The sequence below is a fragment of the Physeter macrocephalus genome, chromosome 5 (genome assembly GCF_002837175.3).
Source record: "Physeter macrocephalus isolate SW-GA chromosome 5, ASM283717v5, whole genome shotgun sequence".
Taxonomy (NCBI): Eukaryota; Metazoa; Chordata; class Mammalia; order Artiodactyla; family Physeteridae; genus Physeter; species Physeter macrocephalus.
Genome location: NC_041218.1, coordinates 29,979,103 through 29,998,358, shown reverse-complemented (window position 1 = coordinate 29,998,358; position 19,256 = coordinate 29,979,103). Strand labels below are relative to the sequence as shown.

The window sequence follows — 19,256 nt, the reverse complement described above, 5'->3', positions numbered from 1 at the left end:
TCCCACTTAGAGAAGTTCCTTTAGCATTTGTTATAGAGCTGGTTTGGTGGTGCTGAATTCTCTTAGCTTTTGTTTGTCTGTAAAGCTTTTTATTTCTCCATGGAATCTGAATGAGATCCTTGCTGGGTAGAGTAATCTTGGTTGTAGGTTCTTCCCTTTCATCACTTTAGGTATATCATGCCACTCCCTTCTGGCTTATAGAGTTTCTGCTGAGAAATCAGCTGTTAACCTTATGGGAGTTCCCGTGTGTGTTATTTGTCGTTTTTCCCTTATTGCTTTTAATAATTTTTCTTTGTCTTTAATTTTTGTCAATTTGATTACTATGTGTCTTGGCATGTTTCTCCTTGGGTTTTTCCTGCCTGGGATTCTCTGCACTTCCTGGACGTGGATGGCTATTTCCTTTACCATGTTAGGGAAGTTTTTGACTGTAATCTCTTCAAATATTTTCTCGGGTCCTTTCTCTCTCTCTTCTCCTTCTGGGACCCCTATAATGTGAATGTTGGTGTGTTTAATGGTGTCCCAGAGGTCTCTTAGGCTGTCTTCATTTCTTTGCATTCTTTTTTCTTATTCTGTTCCGTGGCAGTGAATTCCACTATTCTGTCTTCCAGGTCACTTATCCGTTCTTCTGCTTCAGTTTTTCTGCTGTTGATTCTGTCTAGTGTATTTTTCATTTCAGTTATTGTATTGTTCATCTCTGTTTATTTGTTCTTTAATTCTTCTAGGTCTTTATTAAACCTTTCTTGCATCTTCTCAATCTTTGCCTCTATTCTTTTTCTGAGGTCCTGGATCATCCTCACTATCATTATTCTGAATTCTTTTTCGGGAAGGTTGCCTATCTCCACTTCATTTAATTGTTTTTCTGGGGTTTTATCTTGTTCCTTCATCTGGTATGTAGTCCTCTACCTTTTCATTTTGTGTATCTTTCTGTGAATGTGGTTTTCGTTCCACAGGCTGCAGTCTTGTAGTTCTTCTTGCTTCTGCTGTCTGCCCTCTGGTGGATAAGGCTATGTAAGAAGCTTGTGCAAGTTTCCTGATGGGAGGGACTGCTGGTGGGTAGAGCTGGGTGTTGCTCTGGTTGGCAGAGCTCAGTAAAACTTTAATCTGCTTGTCTCCTGATGGGTGGGGCTGAGTTCCCTCCCTGTTGGTTGTCTGGCCTGAGGTGACCCAGCACAGGAGGCTACTGGGTGTTTGGTGTGGCGAATGGCAGACTCCGGGCATGCTCATGCCAAGGAGTGCTTCCCGGAACTTCTGCTGCCAGTGTCCTTGTCCCCGCAGTGAGCCACAGCCACCCTCTGCTGCTGCAGGAGACCCTCCAACACTAGCAGGTAGGTCTGGTTCAGTCTCCTATGAGGTCACTGCTCCTTTCCCCTTGTTCCTGATTCACACACTATTTTGTGCAGTCTCTGTTTCCCTCAGTCCTGCAATCAAATCCTGCTAGGCTTCAAAGTCCGATTCTCTGGGAATGCCTCCTCCCATTGCCGGACCCCCAGGTTGGGAAGTCTGATGTGGGGCTCAGAACCTTCACTCCAGTAGGTGGACTTCTGTGGTATAATTGTTCTGCAGTTTGTGAGTCACTCACCCAGTGGTTATGGGATTTGATTTTATTGTGATTGCGTCCCTCCTACTGTCTCACTGCGCCTTCTCCTTTGTCTTTGGATGTGGGGTATCTTTTCTGGTGAGTTGCAGTGTCTTCCTGTCGACGATTGTTTAGCAGTTAATTGTGATTCCGGTGCTCTTACAATAGGGAGTGAGCATACATCCTTCTACTCCACCATCTTGAACCAGTCTCTCTCTGAGATAGTTGATTAGAGCTATGTTAAATTTTTACAATGAAATATGCACATGGATGAAAAATTGTTCATACTGAGAGAATTTTATACAAATTCGAATTTGCTTACATTAGACAAACTTTAATGAAGTCTTGATGAAGCTCATATTTAAGCAAGTTATGTTACATTTCCTTTGAATCAAGGAATTAATCAGTTTATAGGTGTCATTCTCTCTTGGTTTTTTTTTTTTTTGCACAATAGTGGCAATAGCCTCTGCCTCTTTCTCTCTGTAAGCAATTCTGTTTCTTGTTCTAATGGAATTGGAAACTCTCATAAGATTAAACCCTCTGAAATGGAAACCACTGGATACACTGACATTATAAAAAGTGCTTCCTATTATCAACTTGGAGTCTGTGGCCTTTGGGGTGAAAAGAATGTTTTGGTTTTACTTTTCTCTTTGGTTTCCACTGGATATTTTTTCTAGGGAGCCATTCTCACTAAAAGGATGAGCTCATGTTCTAAAATAGGATTTATGTTCTCTAACAGAAACTATACCAAAGTTGGAAATCTGCAAGGTAGAAGTCCTTTGTCAACCTTTGTACTTTACAAAGACTTGTTCAAAATGCAAACCAAAATATCTTGGTTATCAGGCACAGGATTAAAAAAGGAACCTAATGATAGAAGATGCATTGATTGAGTCTTGGTTATATATAAGGATCTTAATGAAAAAAATTTATTCAACTTTCAATTAAATTCACTAATAGAGGCTATGGGTACTTAATAGATGAACCAAAGTAATAATTAAGAAGAGCACATGAATTTGAAAGTGCAGAATGGGTCCTATCAACGTGTTCTGAAATAGAACTGCATTTGGTTTCACTAATCCTTACTTGGGGACTCTGACTAGAACCCCTCACCAGTTTGCCTGTACTGCAACCCAATCAGAATAACTCTTTAAGGGGGAGGCTCTGAGGCTCTGCATATTGATGGGGAGAACAGACCTGACTATCCCCAGCAAGGCTTCTAACCCCAAACCTGTTTAGTATACGGAATAAGCAGTCTAATAGAGCATCAGAATGTTGTGGAACAAACATGGGCTTTCTTACACATTGGTTCAAATTCCAGGTGTGTCATTTACTAGCTATAGCACCTAGACAAATTTTACCTAGATTTCTAAACTCTCAATTTTCTCATTGAAAAAATGAAGCTAACTAAGCCTTACCTGTGAAAACTGAATATGTGTTTGAAAATAGGAAGCATGGGGGCTGACCGGAGTTGGTGTTCAATAAATTTCGGTGTCCTTCTTGCCCCCGAGAAGCTGGGTTTAAGCTCTGAGCACAAAAACAAGCACTTTAAATGGCTTATATTTGTTTCAATAATGCACATATAGTACATATTTTTGATCCTCGGCCTGTGCGCTTTCTTCGTTATATTTTGCTCAGGCAGGTGTTTAAAGCGGTGTGTCCTATACTAACAGTCTGTCACTTTTCTTTCTGACACTCAGTGCAGTCAAATGCAGGCACATTCCACTGGTTTGCCAGGGTTGTGCACAATACTTCTTGTCCCACTCAAGAAAGTGTTTGCCTGCAAGTAGTGGGCATGCAGCACATGCTCCCTGATTTATAAAGTGTAAATTATGACAAATTTTGATATTTTAATTCTTTTTATAGCCAATATCTTATAACATACCTCACAGCTGATCTCGATAAAAAGAACCCGGTATCTGCTGCCATTCTGACTATGACTAAGAGAGACATCTGGGGAAGAGTGGCCAATTCAGGATGGGAGAGTCAGGCAAGGGAAAAAGCCTGACGACCATGACTCATCTATGGGAAGAAAGGAGAATTTATTTAAATAGTAATATTGCTCCAGGATCCTGGTGTTTCTCGTCGGTTTTGCAATAAGAAAAAGTGGATGGTGTCAGGCTGGTGGTGTAGACTTCTGGAAACCTCGTGAACCACCTGTTAAAAGTCTGTGTATCTGAGGCAGACCCTGCTGCGCCCCACTCACGGTCTCCAGGCAAAAGAGAACACACACAGATGGGGACCCAGAACTGATGCTGAAAAGTTGAGTGACCATGGACAAGTGACCCTTTGGGGTTCATTTTCGTGGACTGTGGCATGTGGGTGGAAATGCCTGTTACAGGGCTGATATGGGATCAAGTTAGGCACGAATTAGGCAGAATGCTTTGGAAAACATGGAGATTATAAAAGGCAGGCGACTAAACATTATCACATTTGTTAAAAGATAAACTGAGGCACATTGGAAACTTTAAGACTTTATTTGAGCAAAAGTCGATTCCAATTGGGCAGCACCAAACCCGAAGTGGCTAGGAACGCTCCGAGGGCACGAGCCCAGGGAGACACTTTTACGGAGAAAAGGTGGAAGGAAGCAGAGCAAGGAAATTATCGATTGGCCACCGCTTAAAGCCCCCTTTAAGGCTGCTTGTGATTGGTTGTACTTAAGTGTCAGTTTCAAAACCTCCACTTTGATCTACTTATATAGACCACGGGCATTACAGCCACCTCAGTCTACAGGCCTACTTGTTCAATTAATTTAACATGTCCCGAAGAATAAGGCCATGAAAATATTCTCATTGCACTTGGCGCCTCTTGAGGGAGAAGAGTACATATATACAGCATAACTGTGAGTACCAGGGATACTTCTTCTTTTCTTTCAAAACTTATAGTATAGTGTGCTATACAGATGTCAGGTTATACAGTTATTTTATTTTATTTTATTTTATTTTTTTAACATCTTTATTGGAGTATAATTGCTTTACAATGGTGTGTTAGTTTCTGCTTTATAACAACGTGAATCAGCTATACATATATACATATTCCCATATCTCCTCCCTCTTGCATCTCCCTCCGTCCCACCCTCCCTATCCCACCCTTCTAGGTGGTCACAAAGCACCGAGCTGATCTCCCTGTGCTATGCGGCTGCTTTCCACTAGCTATCTATTCTATGTTTGGTAGTGTATATATGTCCATGCCACTCTCTCACTTTGTCACAGCTTACCCTTCCCCCTCCCCACATCCTCAAGTCCATTCTCTAGTAGGTCTGCGTCTCCATACCCGTCTTACCCCTAGGTTTTTCATGACCTTTTTTTTCCTTAGATTCCATATATATGTGTTAGCATACGGTATTTGTTTTTCTCTTTCTGACTTACTTCACTCTGTATGACAGACTCTAGGTCCATCCACCCCACTACAAATAACTCAATTTCATTTCTTTTTATGGCTGAGTAATATTCCATTGTGTATATGTGCCACATCTTCTTTATCCATTTATACAGTTATTTTTGAAAATACCACTAGGAGTCCAAATTGGCACTGTCACAGTTGAGTTTCACTGTTTCTTTAACAAGTGATAGGAAGTATAATAGCATTTCAATAGTTTCAGCCTTGAGCCTGCTTCTTTCCTAGTGGAAAATCTAACATTAATTTAGCCAAAGTGCACAGATGCCTCAGGAAAAATGGAACAGGAAATTAACTTTTATGTAGCAGGCAGGAACTGCCTGACTTTAGCAAAGTATCAGCCAGAAAGTCGATTTTCATACTGAGCAGTAAACCTTCCCTACTAGACACACCCAGAGGGCAGAAGTGATTTCAAATAGGTTTTTCCTCACTCCTCCATTTATTATTAATTATTTTTTCCAAGTAAATAGTGAAAATTAACACATCTGAAGCTTCCTACACATAAGCTAAACCTATTTATCCATGTATTTTAGATCTATACATAAGCTATTTTTAGAGCAGATAGATTTGGAGCAGTTAATTTTCTTTTTCATGGGGGAGTATAGAGGGGAAAAGAGGTAAGCTGATTACTGTTCTTTTAAAGAAACAATGGTTAAAGTAATACTTTTCTTTTAAAGTAAACAATGGTTAAAGTAATACTGTCTGCTTTAAACACACTTGTTTGCTGTAGAGCAGAGAAAATGTATTTGTGAAAATATCTTCTGTCAGAAATAGAAACCTCAAGAAGCTAGAATTGTCTCCTGCTTTTAATATAAAATAACAACACTTTAAAAGGAGCCCTTTTCTGTGATATAAATGGGAGGATGTCTCATCATCCAAAGATGTGCATATGATCTTAAGCACAATTCTTAGCAAAACCCTGAACAAAGTAACCAAGTACTTGCAATAATGCAACTACTCCCTGGGAAGACTACCATTTACACAAAACCTTCTAATAAATTACTGGCAGTTAGATCAGGGCAGGGATCAAGTTTACACAGTGCCTGGCACATAAAACGTTGGATGAATGGGAGCTCGCATAATTCACGCTGCGTGTCCAGTATAGGACTTCCTGTGGTGGCCAGCAGTCCTTAAATTCTTCTTTTGGGCTTTCAATTGGATTCTTAAACACTGATCTCCACTGGGTTCATCCAGGTCCTTCTCCATTTATAAGATGTCCTTACCTCCTGCTTTCCTGAGAAAACCAAAGCAATCTGTCATGTTTGAAGAGATGCATTCTTCTTTAGGCCTGACCTATGAGACCCTCTGGTGGACCCTTTAAGAATAAACTGGACTTCTAGGAAGAGAACTTACTTTTCTAGCAAGTCACAGAAAAAAAAAGCCAAACGATATTCTGCAACACAATCCATCCCTTACGGAAAGGATTATAGAGTTTAGGGAGTTGAAAATTTGATAACAGTATTAGATGATGTCTTATTCCTTCCTCTAGAGATAGTGCTTATGTTGTGGTATTACTGGATATTGTCATTTCCTGCCAATTTTTGATTTTTAAAGCAAAAAGTTGGCCATGAAATACTTAAACATTCTAGAATGAGTGTGTAATTTGGAGAGCTCTAAGATTTTGGCAGGAATACGTGGGGTTGTGTTATGAGGTGGTGGTGTGATGGTACAGCATCTGGCAATGTGAGGAGGTTCAGGGCGGACTGGATGGAGGCTTCTAACGGGGAAGCACAGAGAAGAGGGCTCTCAGGGCTCAGTCAGGCTGGGAAGACAGTTACCCAGAGTAGTCCTCAAGCTTGTGTATTGGTACTGGCCAGTGAGCTGAAGGGACAAGATGAGGAGGCCGTAGAGTGTGAACAGCCACCCTGTTCTCTCTGAGTGAACAAGGGTGCTCAGAGTAAGCAAACAAGCAGTGTGTGCCAAGGCATAAATGTGCACTTAAGGAGACTTGGTCTACACATTTGATATAAGGCAGGATATTTCCTTTCTGCAGACTTTGGTGTCTGGATATTTAATACCCGTTCCCCCATTCTTTTTAATACTTTGAGCCCCACAAGGGTAGGGTGAGGCAGAGTTCCTCTGGGTTTGTGAGATGTGTGCCTCTATCCTGTAGCCTTTCATTCACCCAAGAACTGGAGCTGACCTTTGCTGCCCTGGAGACGCAGGACCACCTGCATGGAGTGTGTTGGCTTTCCATCCTTAACCATCTGTGCAATTCATGGGGACCCTGGATTTCTGGGGAGAATCCAGATCAACTGGTTGCTACTTGGATGTGAGTGCTGAGGGGAGAAGAAAGGAGCCGGGGATGCTATCTGCATGGATTGACAATATTAGACACTTGAAGTGGCCTTAGGAACCTCTCCTGGGAGTGTGAATGTGGTGACTGGATCGACAGTGGATGGAGAATCTTAATCACCATCTCAGTGCCTGAATTCTATCCTTGCATCCAGCAGGTGTTTCATTTAGGCTGGACTCTCTATCCAGGGGAGGGCATATTTGCCATGGTGCTGAAAGAGATTCTTGGCTGGCCACCACAAGTTTTTTCATGATGGCCTGATGCAGACGCCTGGGGTCTTAGTGTGTGCAGTGGTGAAGTGCAGAGAGGACTGCATGGCTAGGAGGAGAGTCGAGGTCATAAACTGGGCAGGATGGGTGGTGGAAGGATGTGCAGCAAGCCTTGTAGTAGGGACAGTGCGGAGAAGGGAATAGGATTAAAGTGGAGAATGAAAGTGAGTTCAGGAAGTTAATAGGTAAGTCCTATGGAAGGTCCTAAGAGCAAACAATGGTGATCATGTTTCTAAGCCCCAAAGAGGTAATGTAATCTTGCTAAGGGCTTTTTGTATCCTGGTTGTGAATTTATTTATAGGACATTATAACAAGGTATAAAATTAAATCATATTTAGTTGTGCAATGAACATACTGCCTAATTTTTATCTGGCACCCAAATCTAAAAAGTGTGTCCATTGTGTATATGGTCTCAAGGGCCATATTTTATTTTCATAATGATATGTTTGCTCTGACACTGGATTTTTAGCAGAGAAGAATAGTAGAAATGGTGATCCATTGATTATTTTTAAATGCTTTAATGCCCCTAGTATATAAACACAGCCCTTTAATATTCTACTTGTGACAGAACCCTTATGAAATCATTTGATTGAAGTTTTTAGGGTCTTAATTTTGTTAAGTTAATTAAACAAGGAGCCCATTAGACCGAGGTGGCTGTGAGGCTGTGTGGGCCTCTGTAGGCAAACCAAAATCTAATTCTGTGAATGGCTCAGGGTTCCAAAATCAAAACGCCGAGGACGACCAGTCACAAACAGCCAACTAGGCTTTAGGCTACAGCTCATCAATAATTTCCTTTCTCTGCTTCCATACTTTCTCTATATAAGTCTTTCCCCAGCTCCCATTGGCGGAATGTTCCTAATCACCTCAGGTTTGGTGCTGTCCAACTGGAATGGGTTTTTGCTCAAATAAACTCTTAAAATTTTAAATATGCCTCAGTTTATCTTTTAACAATTTAAAATATTTTAATTTGTCAAGATCACTTTTATGCTATGACTTTTTAAGTGATATTTATGCCATTGCTTTTTTTTGGCCACGGGATCTTAGCTCCCCAACCAGGGATCAAACCCGTGCCCCCTGCAGTGAAAGCACAAGAGTCTTAACCGCTGGACCACCAGGGAAGTCCCAATGTGATCACTTTTCAAGAGATATTTAAATACGCCTTACATTTATGAGGGGTTGTACGTTTTCTAAAGATTTTATTACACTGTTTGAGTCTCCTTTGATCCTTACAACAGCGAGAAAAGTAGGATGGGAGGTTGATGTTCATTTGCAGATGAGGAAAGAGAAGTACACCTAGTGGAGCTTAAGTGGTGTCAGCAGACAATGAATGGGGGAGTGGGGTGGGAAGTAGAATGGAAACTCAGGATTCAGAAGTCCTTGGGGTGTTGCTGGCAAAGCCTCTGACTTAGATTCAGGGTCTCTGGCATCCATTAAACTGTTTGGTAGACTGTATGCTGCTTAGGTATTGATATTGTTGTAATGACCCCAGTGTTCTTTCCTTTCTGTTAACGTTGCCTTTGTATGGACTTCTATTTTAAGACTGAATTGCTGAATTAACTCCTTGTTTTGGCATGGGGGACAGAGGCTTGCTATTATTTTAACATTTTTCAAAAGAACAAGGTCTCTCCTTGTCCTCTGCTTGGTATTTCATAATTGGGAATTGTTGATTTTATATTTTATTATATTTTTACGGATGTCCTTTAACTACTGCTGACACCGTGATAAGATTCAGGGGCCTGGGGAGCTGTTACTCTAAGACCAGCAAACGCTATCAGGGTTTGAGGATGGAAAGCAAATAACATCTTCCTCCTCTGAAGCTCTATGTGATTAAGTGTCGGATTAATAAAAGACTGAGAATGGGAAAGAATTGTAGAGAAAGAGGAAAGCAGAAGGAAGGAGAAGAGGCAAAAGAGGGACACTTAGAGTGGTTTTTATTTGATCCAAAATAGAAAATAAAATCAACTGTGCCAGAAGAAAAAGTAATTTACATTCTCTTCTGATCTCATTTAAAGCTTTATCTAATTCTTAAAGATGTCTCGAAGGACGCTATCATGACCACCATCTCCCAGCTCGTCCTGTGTTTTTGTAATCTCAGCTGGGTTTTGTTATGTCTGTAAAGTTATAGCAAATAGTAAACTGATGGCCCACAGCTGTGCATCGTGGGTGGCACCTCAAGGAAAGGAGTCTTGAATTCGTTGGAGGAACAGCCTCCAGAGGAAGCTGAAAAAGATGCTTGCTATGACTTTCAAAACAGCTAGAAAAGAGGAACAAAAGTTTGGGAGAAGCAGAGAGGGAATCTAAGCTCCTCCGTGTTGGTTGAAATGGATGAGCACTTCAGGTGGGTAAGATAGGCAGTCAGCAACTGCAGGCGGGGCGAGGCAAGCAATCACAGCAGCAGACTCCAGACAGGGACTCCAGGAGAAACCCCTGTTCTTGTGTTCTTGGTTTGTTTTCGGTTTCTCACTATCTCCAAGACTCCTGCTCTGTGTGCGGGTCAGCCTGGGGAAGGAATGGGCAACACACAATTAAAGCTACGCCCCAGCCTGTCTGTGCATTGGCTGGGGTTTGAAGAGCTGAGAAGTGGCCTTGTTTTCTTTTTTTTTTTTTTCCTGTCTTGAAAGTTGCTCTTCTCCAGGCACTCCTCTTCTCCTTCCTCTGGCTGCACAGGCTCTATACTGCACATCCCTCTTAGAAAGGCGCAGTGTGGTTCTGAGCTGGGAGGGCAGAGAAGGGCCTTAGACAGAGATGGCCGAGGCATTCTCATGGTTTACCATCAGGTTATATGCTTCGTACTTTATAGATGGAGTGGGAAGTCTCTTCTGATGAGCAAAAATCATACTATATCTCTTAAGTCTCAGAGTTTCAGATGTTCCCAGTGGACTAAGGCAATTTGATGTTTTTTTCTCATTAAATATTTTCTAGCTTAGGATGGCCGGGTCAGGCTCCGTCCTGCTGTTCTCTTCTGTTTTCCTCTTTTGTGCCCCCCTCTCTTCTTCTCATGTGTCAGGCTTACAGACTCTCTCTCTGTTTACTTAAGATCTTCACAGCACATCCTTTCTTTGGGACGTTTCGCTCCGCTTCTGGAATGTTTTCATCCTCTGTACCTGACCTCTCCCTCACACTGTGAGGTGCGACTGTCCTGTTGTTGCCTCTCCTTCTGTTGCAGGAAGGAAGGTGGGGCTCAAGAGCATCGTCACATCCCAGGACTCAGGCAAGTCCCTGGGACAGCCGCCAAGTGTGGGTTCTTGGCTTCGCGCAGGAAAAGATTCGAGAGCGAGCCAGAGTAAAGTGAATGAAGGTTTATTCAGGGAGAGACACACTCCACAGACAGAGTGTGGGCCATTTTGGAAGGCAAGAGGCCTCAGGGTATGGGGTTGTCGGTTTTTATAGGGGTAGGTAATTTCATAGGCTAATGAATGGGAGGAGTATTGCAACTACAGTATTTTGGGGAAGGGGTGGAAACTGCCAGGAATTGGGCCACAGCCCACATTTTGGCCTTTTATGGTTGGCCTTGGGACTGTCATGGTGCCTGTGGGTGTGTCATCTAGCTGCTGTATTACAATGAGCGTCTATTGAGGCTCAAGGGAAGTCGACTTGTCTGCCATCTTGGACCTAGTTGGTTCTAACTAGTTTATGTCGTATCCTCAATGGCTGTCAGTTTTTTAAGGGTTGTACCCTGCCCCCTTTCTGTCTCACTTCTACACCCAACCTGGCTCCACAGTGTGGTTTACTCACTGACCTCTCCTCGCAGTGCTCTGCCTCCCAGTGTTCCCCCAGTGCCATTAGATGCCTCCTTAAGACAGATCTTAGGTCTCCCTCTTGTGGCATGGTCACCCAGGTCACTGAATGCTTCCATTAAAAAAAACCCCAAAAAACAAAAAAACTTATCTTCTGCATTGTGGGAACCATGACATATAGTTCTTAGGAAATCCTGTGATTTAGGTAGTAGAAGTCTGGTCTTCTGAAATTCTATCATGGTACCCATCCATTCAGAAAACCAAGAAAACAAGAAAACATCCTCACTTTATCTTAGTAAGTCTAGTTTTCCTCATCCACTTCTTCCCTGCTATGGTTTTTTGTAAACGGCATCAAAGTTCATCAAAGTTGTACCTAGGTAGAAAGACCAGCATAAAGTGACCAACTTTTTTTTTTTTGCAATTATAGCTTCATTTTATTTATTTTTTTAAATTTAATTTTATTTATTTATTTTATATACAGCAGGTTCTTATTAGTTATCTATTTCATACATATTAGTTTATACATGTCAATCCCAATCTCCCAGTTCATCCCCCCAACCCCCCAACCCCTCATCCCCCTACTTTCCTCCCTTTGTGTCCATATGTTTGTTCTCTACATCTGTGTCTCTATTTCTGCCTTGCAAACCGGTTCATCTGTACCATTTTTCTAGATTCCACATATATGTGTTAATATATGATATTTGTTTTCCTCTTTCTGACTTACTTCACTCTGTATGACAGTCTCTAGGTCCATCCACGTCTCTACAAATGACCCAATTTTGTTCCTTTTTATGGCTGAGTTATATTCCATTGTATATATGTATCACATCTTCTTTATCCATTCATCTGTTGATGGGCATTTAGGTTGCTTCCATGACCTGACTTTTAAATTTTCTACTGCTAACTAGGTTTTGGTTTCCTACCAGCTACTTAACAAGGTAATAAGTCATGTTGCATTAGCTCCAATTTTATCTTCATTGCCAGTTATTTCTTGTTGCCTACCTGACCGTATTTACCACTCACAATAAAAAGTACCTCTGCTGCTGACCTTCAAGGACTTCTGTTTTAATACCTCTTCTTATCTTTTCTCTCTGTCCAAGAATTATCTTTCTTCTCTCATTGTCTTTCATACACAACATTCATAACACATGCAAGCAACAGCAGCATGACCATCTGGGTCATCTTTGACACTTTGCCCTGACCAGATATCTTATGTCTGCAGGAACTTATCTTTCATGATTCCATTAATTGTCTATTGCTCCTCCCACTAAAAAGTAAGCTCAGTGAGAGCTAGAACTTTATCCAGGTTCTTCACTATTGTATTTCTCAGAGACTAGAACCATGCCTGACACATAGAAAGCATTCAAAAATATTAAATAGGTAAATGAATAAATGTTGAGAAAGAGCCCATGGGAGAGAAGGGGGAGGAGATAATAAGGATCCAGGAAAAGGAGCTAAAAGAAGGAGAAAGTTCTCAGGGATTTGAGGGTGGAACTTGGGAGGAGGTTTTTTGCCTGGAGGGAGGGGGAGTCTGGAGTCTGGAGAATAAGCAGAGTGATTGACCATCGATAAGAAGTGGACAGGTTTCTTCTCTGGAAATCAGAAGAAAAGAGGAAATCCTGGTTGTGCTGATAGGCTATAGGTTTGCCAAAACAGACGTAGTGTAACTCAGTGTGTTTCCTTCTAAGATGGCTACTTTCCTCTGTCAGGAGGAGGCTGTTATCTGTAGAAATAAGGAGGTAGCTGGAGAGTGGGAACGTTTGTCACTTTGGAGAATATGAGAGAGAGTTGACCCAGGAAGTATAGTTGGATGGTCTGGGGAGTGTGAGGACTGAATTGGCTTTGCCAACCAGGATCTGTCCAACTGAGCCCTTTTCTTCGGCAGCTCTCAGCACCCCAGCCCAGGAGCAGGTCAGGCAGGTTGCAGAGATCTTCCATGGCTCTCTCAGATCAGAGTTTTCACAGCATCCTCTTCCTCCCGGTTTACCTGGCATGTCATCATTTATTATAACTAGATGTTTATGTCTGCTTTCCTTGATGGGCTGTCACCTCTGTGAGGGCAGAGACTTGCCTGTCTTATTTAATGCTGTGTCCCCAGCTCTTACATGCTTGAGGTTTTGCCATATGACTGTGATGCACGTACAGTGGAACAAGGGAATTTAACGTACCGGGTAGGGAGTATTGGATCCTGGAATCTGAGATGTGGAGAAGGAAGGTGAAAGGAGGCTAGTAGAAAGTTGGCATTAGGGGGAAAGACCAATGGTTGAAGAACTGATATATTAGGAGTAAGTGAGAAGATCTGGAAATAAATGAATGTGATCAGAGAATGGAGTATCTCATTTTATAATTTCAGAGATGGGACTGTTTGGGGGACCACAAAGATCAAGCAAGATTTGGCCATTGGAGTGGGTGGTTGAAGTGAAGTGGAGAAGAGAGACATTAGGGATGAAGAGGTCATGGATATCTTACGACTTGAGATGCGGATGTCGAAGCCTCCACTGAGACTTTCTAGTGGATTTTTTTTTTACCTGACAGTGAGTAAAATAATGAAAGGGCATGCATATATTTGCAAGTAATGAACTCATAGTTTGCATTTAGCCTTTATTCATTTGCTCATTCATCCTACCATTCACTCTTATTTAGAACCTGGCAGTAGGCTGTGTGTACAACAATGACCAAAGCAGACAAGTCTAGGCCCTCATGAAACATACAGACGTGTAGGAAGGGCAGACAGTAAACAAGCAATCTGTAACTATAAATTGTGAAGAGTGTCAAAGGGAAAATTAGATTGAGGAATAGGTGAAGATGAGTTTTGACAATAGCTATTTAAATGAGTGCCATTTCATCAAAGCTATATTGTGGATACTCTTTAATATTGAAACTTTATTGCTTTTGTTTAGAACTTACATAGAGCCACACAGATGGGTAAATTTGCCTTACATTGGATGTTGGGTGTTGGGATAGCCCCAAAGTACAGTTTGGGGGTACATTCAGAGGGTGCTCAGTTGTCATGGAGTAGTTCTGAGAAATATGTGGTCGTTCCACGATGGGCTCAAGGTTCAGGTGAGTCAGCTGTGAGATGGAGGCCGCGGGTCATTATATGTTCATTTAAGTAGGGAACATTCTCCCAGGCTCTGTTTCCATATCCAGGGAACCTGCAGTTCCTAAACTGTCTTACAATTATAAATAGTGTTTAAGTAGAAAATGTATAGGATATGCATCCTGGAAAACTCCATCCATTTTATTCCTTGAATTCTCTAAAATAAGTGTACATCTTGCCAATGGAAAAAAATTCTCTATTCTCGTAGTGGAAAAATTAAAACGTAATTCACTATGATAGACTCTATAATATTTCTAAAATGCCAAAAATCTAGACAGCATGGCAACTTGACTTTTAGTTGTATATGACACACATACGAGGCCTACTATGTGATTTGTATTTGAGCATCAAAAAGTGTCATAAATACGTGGCTACTTTAATAAATCCAGAAAAAAATCTTTCTGTCGTATGGAAAAAAAACAAGTTTTATTTCTCATTTCTACTATATTTTCAAGAGCTGTATTTCTTGCTTTTGTGGTAAGTCTTGGTAAAGACTTGTTAATAGTAACTGAGAAATATAGTGCCTTTATAATATAGCTCTTTATTGAATTTTTTTTTACTGTAAATTCATTACTTTGCTCAAGTATTTGACTCTATTTTTGTCATTCTTGCCACTATTCTACTGAAACAAATTGCTTTTTTTAATTTTTATTTTTTTTAACATCTTTATTGGAGTATAATTGCTTTACAATGTTGTGTTAGTTTCTGCTTTATAACAAAGTGAATCAGCCATACATATACATATAACCACATATCTCCTCCCTCTTGCGTCTCCCTCCCACACTCCCTATCCCACTCCTCTAGGTGGTCACAAAGCACTGAGCTGATCTCCCTGTGCTATGTGGCTGCTTCCCACTAGCTATCAATTTTACATTTGAAACAAATTTCTTAATACAAATTTTCACCACTTTCTATCCCAATCTTCCATGGTAGTATTTATAAAAAAGAATTTTACATATTGAAAAAAAAGATGTTTGTATTCATTCATTCAAAGAATATTTATTATGTGCCCGTATGTGCCAAGGACTATTCTTAGGCTGGGGAAACAAAAGTGAACAAAACAGACAAAAATATATGCTTTCATTTACCTTCTTTTATGGTGTGGGGAAACAGACAATAAACATAATAAAGAAATCATATTTTTGCCTTAAAAGATGATAAGCCCGACAGAGAAAAATATGTATCAGGGTATATAGAAGCATATAGTTTACTGTAGAAAGGCTTTTTATGACAGAGACCAAACTATATTAATTGAAAAACTTACAGAATTCCTAATATAAAAGCAGTTACAATATGATATAGATTTTTATTCAATTTTACTTGTATATATGTGACATCGTTTATTGGTGGGATGCTGTGTTGGACACTTTCATATAGAAAACTGATTTAATTTCACCATACAATCTCATGAAGTAGGATTTGCTACTTCAACTATACATATGAGAAAACTCTGATGTGGGGAGATTACATCACTCTCCCCAGTGGATGAAGCACACAAGTGGCAGAGCCAGAATCCAAATCTAGATTTTTGATTCCTTACATGACTGCATCTAACCCTCCAACTAGTTTATTACAACACTCTATCCTAAGGCGGCATAGAGGCTTCAGATTTTGAAGTCCTTCCAATAAAAATAATGTGTTCGGTTATAAAGCAACTTTCGTGTAGTCCAGCGAAGTGATTTCTGAGGGGCTGTTCTGCAGATCTCTCAGGAAGAAGGGAGAGAGGGAAGTGACTCGGGGTTCAGAGTGTCAACATCCAGTAACACTCATTCTTTTCTAAATTCTCTGCAGCAGACACGCAAGTCTTAAGTTCAGTTGTTGTAGTGATAGCCAGGTTAAATGTATTCTTCCACTAAAAATGTACCCTCAGACTTGCAGGAGTCATCAGGAGCTCTCATTTCCAAACGTGCTGCTCCGGGCATTTGATAATCCCGCATTTGCTGGTGCGGTTGACATAACTGTATTTCATATACGCAGTGCGTGCCGCTGTTGTTGGACCAGCTAAAACCGTTCTCGCCCCTTGATATTGGGCCATTCTGCTGATACAGGGTGTTATGAATATTACAACAGGGGCAGTTTGTATAATACAACATAATTTGGCAGGATAATACAGCATAATTTGACAGACAAACTCATTTCCTATTTATTCTCTGTAGTCTGAGACATGAGTTAAAATTTCAGTGTGTTATAAAGGTTACGATAAAATATGGCCAGTAATTAACACTTTATTTAAAATATGCTCTCTATAAGATAGGCCGGTAAGAACTATGCTGCTCTTACTTAAACTGATCATGGTTTGGGGGGTGGGGGTGGGAAAGAGGGAGTATATCTTTCAAAATAATAAGAACATAAAGTTTGAAAATACACTCTCCTCATGTGAAATCACTGCTGTACCCGAGCCAGCTGTAATCGAGAGGAGCATCCTGTGATTGTGAAAGAAAATAATGTGAGAAGGGAGTTCTGGACACTGCATTTTGCTTGAGTGACACTGATATATTTGGAAGCATCCATCTCCCCTTTCACCTAGACACATGTTTGTTTATTTTGGCCTCCTGTGGGCTACTGTTTCCCTCTAATTCCTGAGTCCAAAGGCTCAACCAGTAGTTGGTTTCAAATACTCCTTCTTAATTGTTTATCACTACGAACAATTGCAACATTTGCTGGGGAGTTATGTCCCAGTTTGCAGTTAAATTCTTGAGTTTAAATAGTTTTGTTATCAATAAAACGCAATGTCCTTTAACAAGGGAAAATATCTGATCATGTTTTCCCAAAGGACCATGCACAGAAGGTGTGATAGCTGGTGTTCTCTTTCTTTCCTTTGTATTCATCACACACGTATTAAGAGCCTATGTTAGCATGTGTCAGGCAAAGCTCAGATACAGAAACAGTGTTCCTGACTCTGCTCTTTTTGACACATGATTATTTAAAAAACACATATATAGGACTTCCTTTAGGCCAGGCACAGTTCTAAGCACTTTACAAATATTAAGTCCTTAATCCTCACAGCAGCCTTAGGAAGAAGGTACTGTCCAAGGTCACATGATTAGTGCTGGTGGAACCCGGGGATTCGAAGCCGGCAGCCTGGTTGCAGAGTTTGTGTCCTTCTGTACTACACCATGCTTTGTCTATGAATTTTCAGATAGCCATCATTTGTATGCAATGAAAATAGGATATGGTTCCTGCCCTCAAAGGGTTTACAAGCTAAAGCTGTTTCTTCTTTCCATATGTATATTCAAAGATCAGATCTTGATAGAGCATTACGGTCCATTCATTTACTAGATATCTTCATTTATTAAGTATGTACGATGTGTACTAGAGACACAGGGACAATGCAGGCTGCCTGTTAGGGCACTCACATCAGGGAGAGACACAATTTTATAAGTGCTGATGGAAGGATGTATTTCAATGAAAATTTTCCAAAGAGGTACTGTTTGATTTGGAGTTTGCTAAACAGAAGAATGGCGAGAGAGGAAGGAATTGTCGGTTGAAGGCACAGTGGAGTCTGTATGAAGGAGCAGGATGGAATCAGGAATGGAAATGACTAAGAGTACAACATGACCAGAGAAGGAAGATGGGGTCTAAGTTCAAATGGCCTACATTCCTTGATAAAGATGTGGAATTGATTCGGTCAGTAATGGGAAATAAGAAATTTAAGGAGTGAAAAGACAGGGTACAAAATGTGTCTTAGATCATTGAAATGGACAATTTGATTCAGAGCTGCCACTAAAAGTAATGTGACTTCCCAATTTCATTTTTTTACCTCTTCCCCCTCATCTGCCTTCTCCAACCCCTTTGTCTCCTCTTCTTTGGCCTCTCCCATTTTTTTCTTTCTCCAACCCCCACCCACTTTCATCACTCCTTCCAGTAGTAAAAAATGTCTACTTTATCAAGGTTTAGTCACAAATTTTCAGGAAAACACATAGTATCTGCCATTAAACCGTATAATGAATTTCAGTGTCAGTATTCTTTCTACTTGCCAATTCAAAACTTCCCTCTTTTTTTTTTAATAAATTTATTTATTTATTTTTGGCTGCATTGGGTCTTTGTTGCTGCACGCGGGCTTTCTCTAGTTGCGGCGAGTGAGGGCCACTCTTCTTGCGGTGCACGTGCTTCTCATTGCGGTGGCTTCTCTTGTTGTGGAGCACGGGCTCTAGGCGTGCGGGCTTAGTAGCTGTGGCTTGTGGGCTTAGTTGCTCCACGGCATGTGTGATTTTCCCGGACCAGGGCTCGAACCTGTGTCCCCTGCATTGGCAGGCAGATTCTTAATCACTGTGCCACCAGGGAAGTCCCAAAACTTCCCTCTTGTTAATGGTATTTCAAACGTCAGCGTGAGAAAGAATATTTCTTTGGAGGAGCACTAAGCCACTGAAGGAAGAACATAAAATTATGATACTTAAGTGATACCCGCCCCTTCTCACACGAAGCTCCATCCTGCCTCACTGAGATGCATTCAAATTTTGCTGCGTCCTGATGGAGAGAAGCAGCAGCGTTGTGCGTCTCCAGAGAGCTCTGGGATTGCTTCTCAGCTGTACTCCCCTGTCCTTCCGGTGCAAACTCCATCCTCTCTGAGTCTATTTCCTCTAATGTGTTTACCGAAAAGAACTGTTAAAAGATAAGGCAGTTGGAACTACTACAGAAAAGCACAATGCAGATGAAAAGCGTTGCTATTAATTTCTATTTTTCAGCCAGAGTTGAGCTCGGTATTTCCATGCCACGGTATTCCTCCAGGAACTCTATATATTTTTTTTTTTTTTTTTTTTGGTGGTATGCGGGCCTTCCTCTGCTGTGGCCTCTCCCGCTGCGGAGCACAGGCTCCGGACGCGCAGGCTCAGCGGCCATGGCTCACGGGCCCAGCCGCTCCGCGGCATGTGGGATCCTCCCAGAC

General features: G+C 41.2%; 1 protein-coding gene across 9 annotated transcripts in view; it reads left to right on the top strand.

Annotated features, from left to right (window-relative positions):
• Nucleotides 1–19,256, top strand: part of CPED1 (cadherin like and PC-esterase domain containing 1) — a 327,103-nt gene that overhangs the window by 10,898 nt on the left and 296,949 nt on the right. The window lies entirely within an intron of this gene.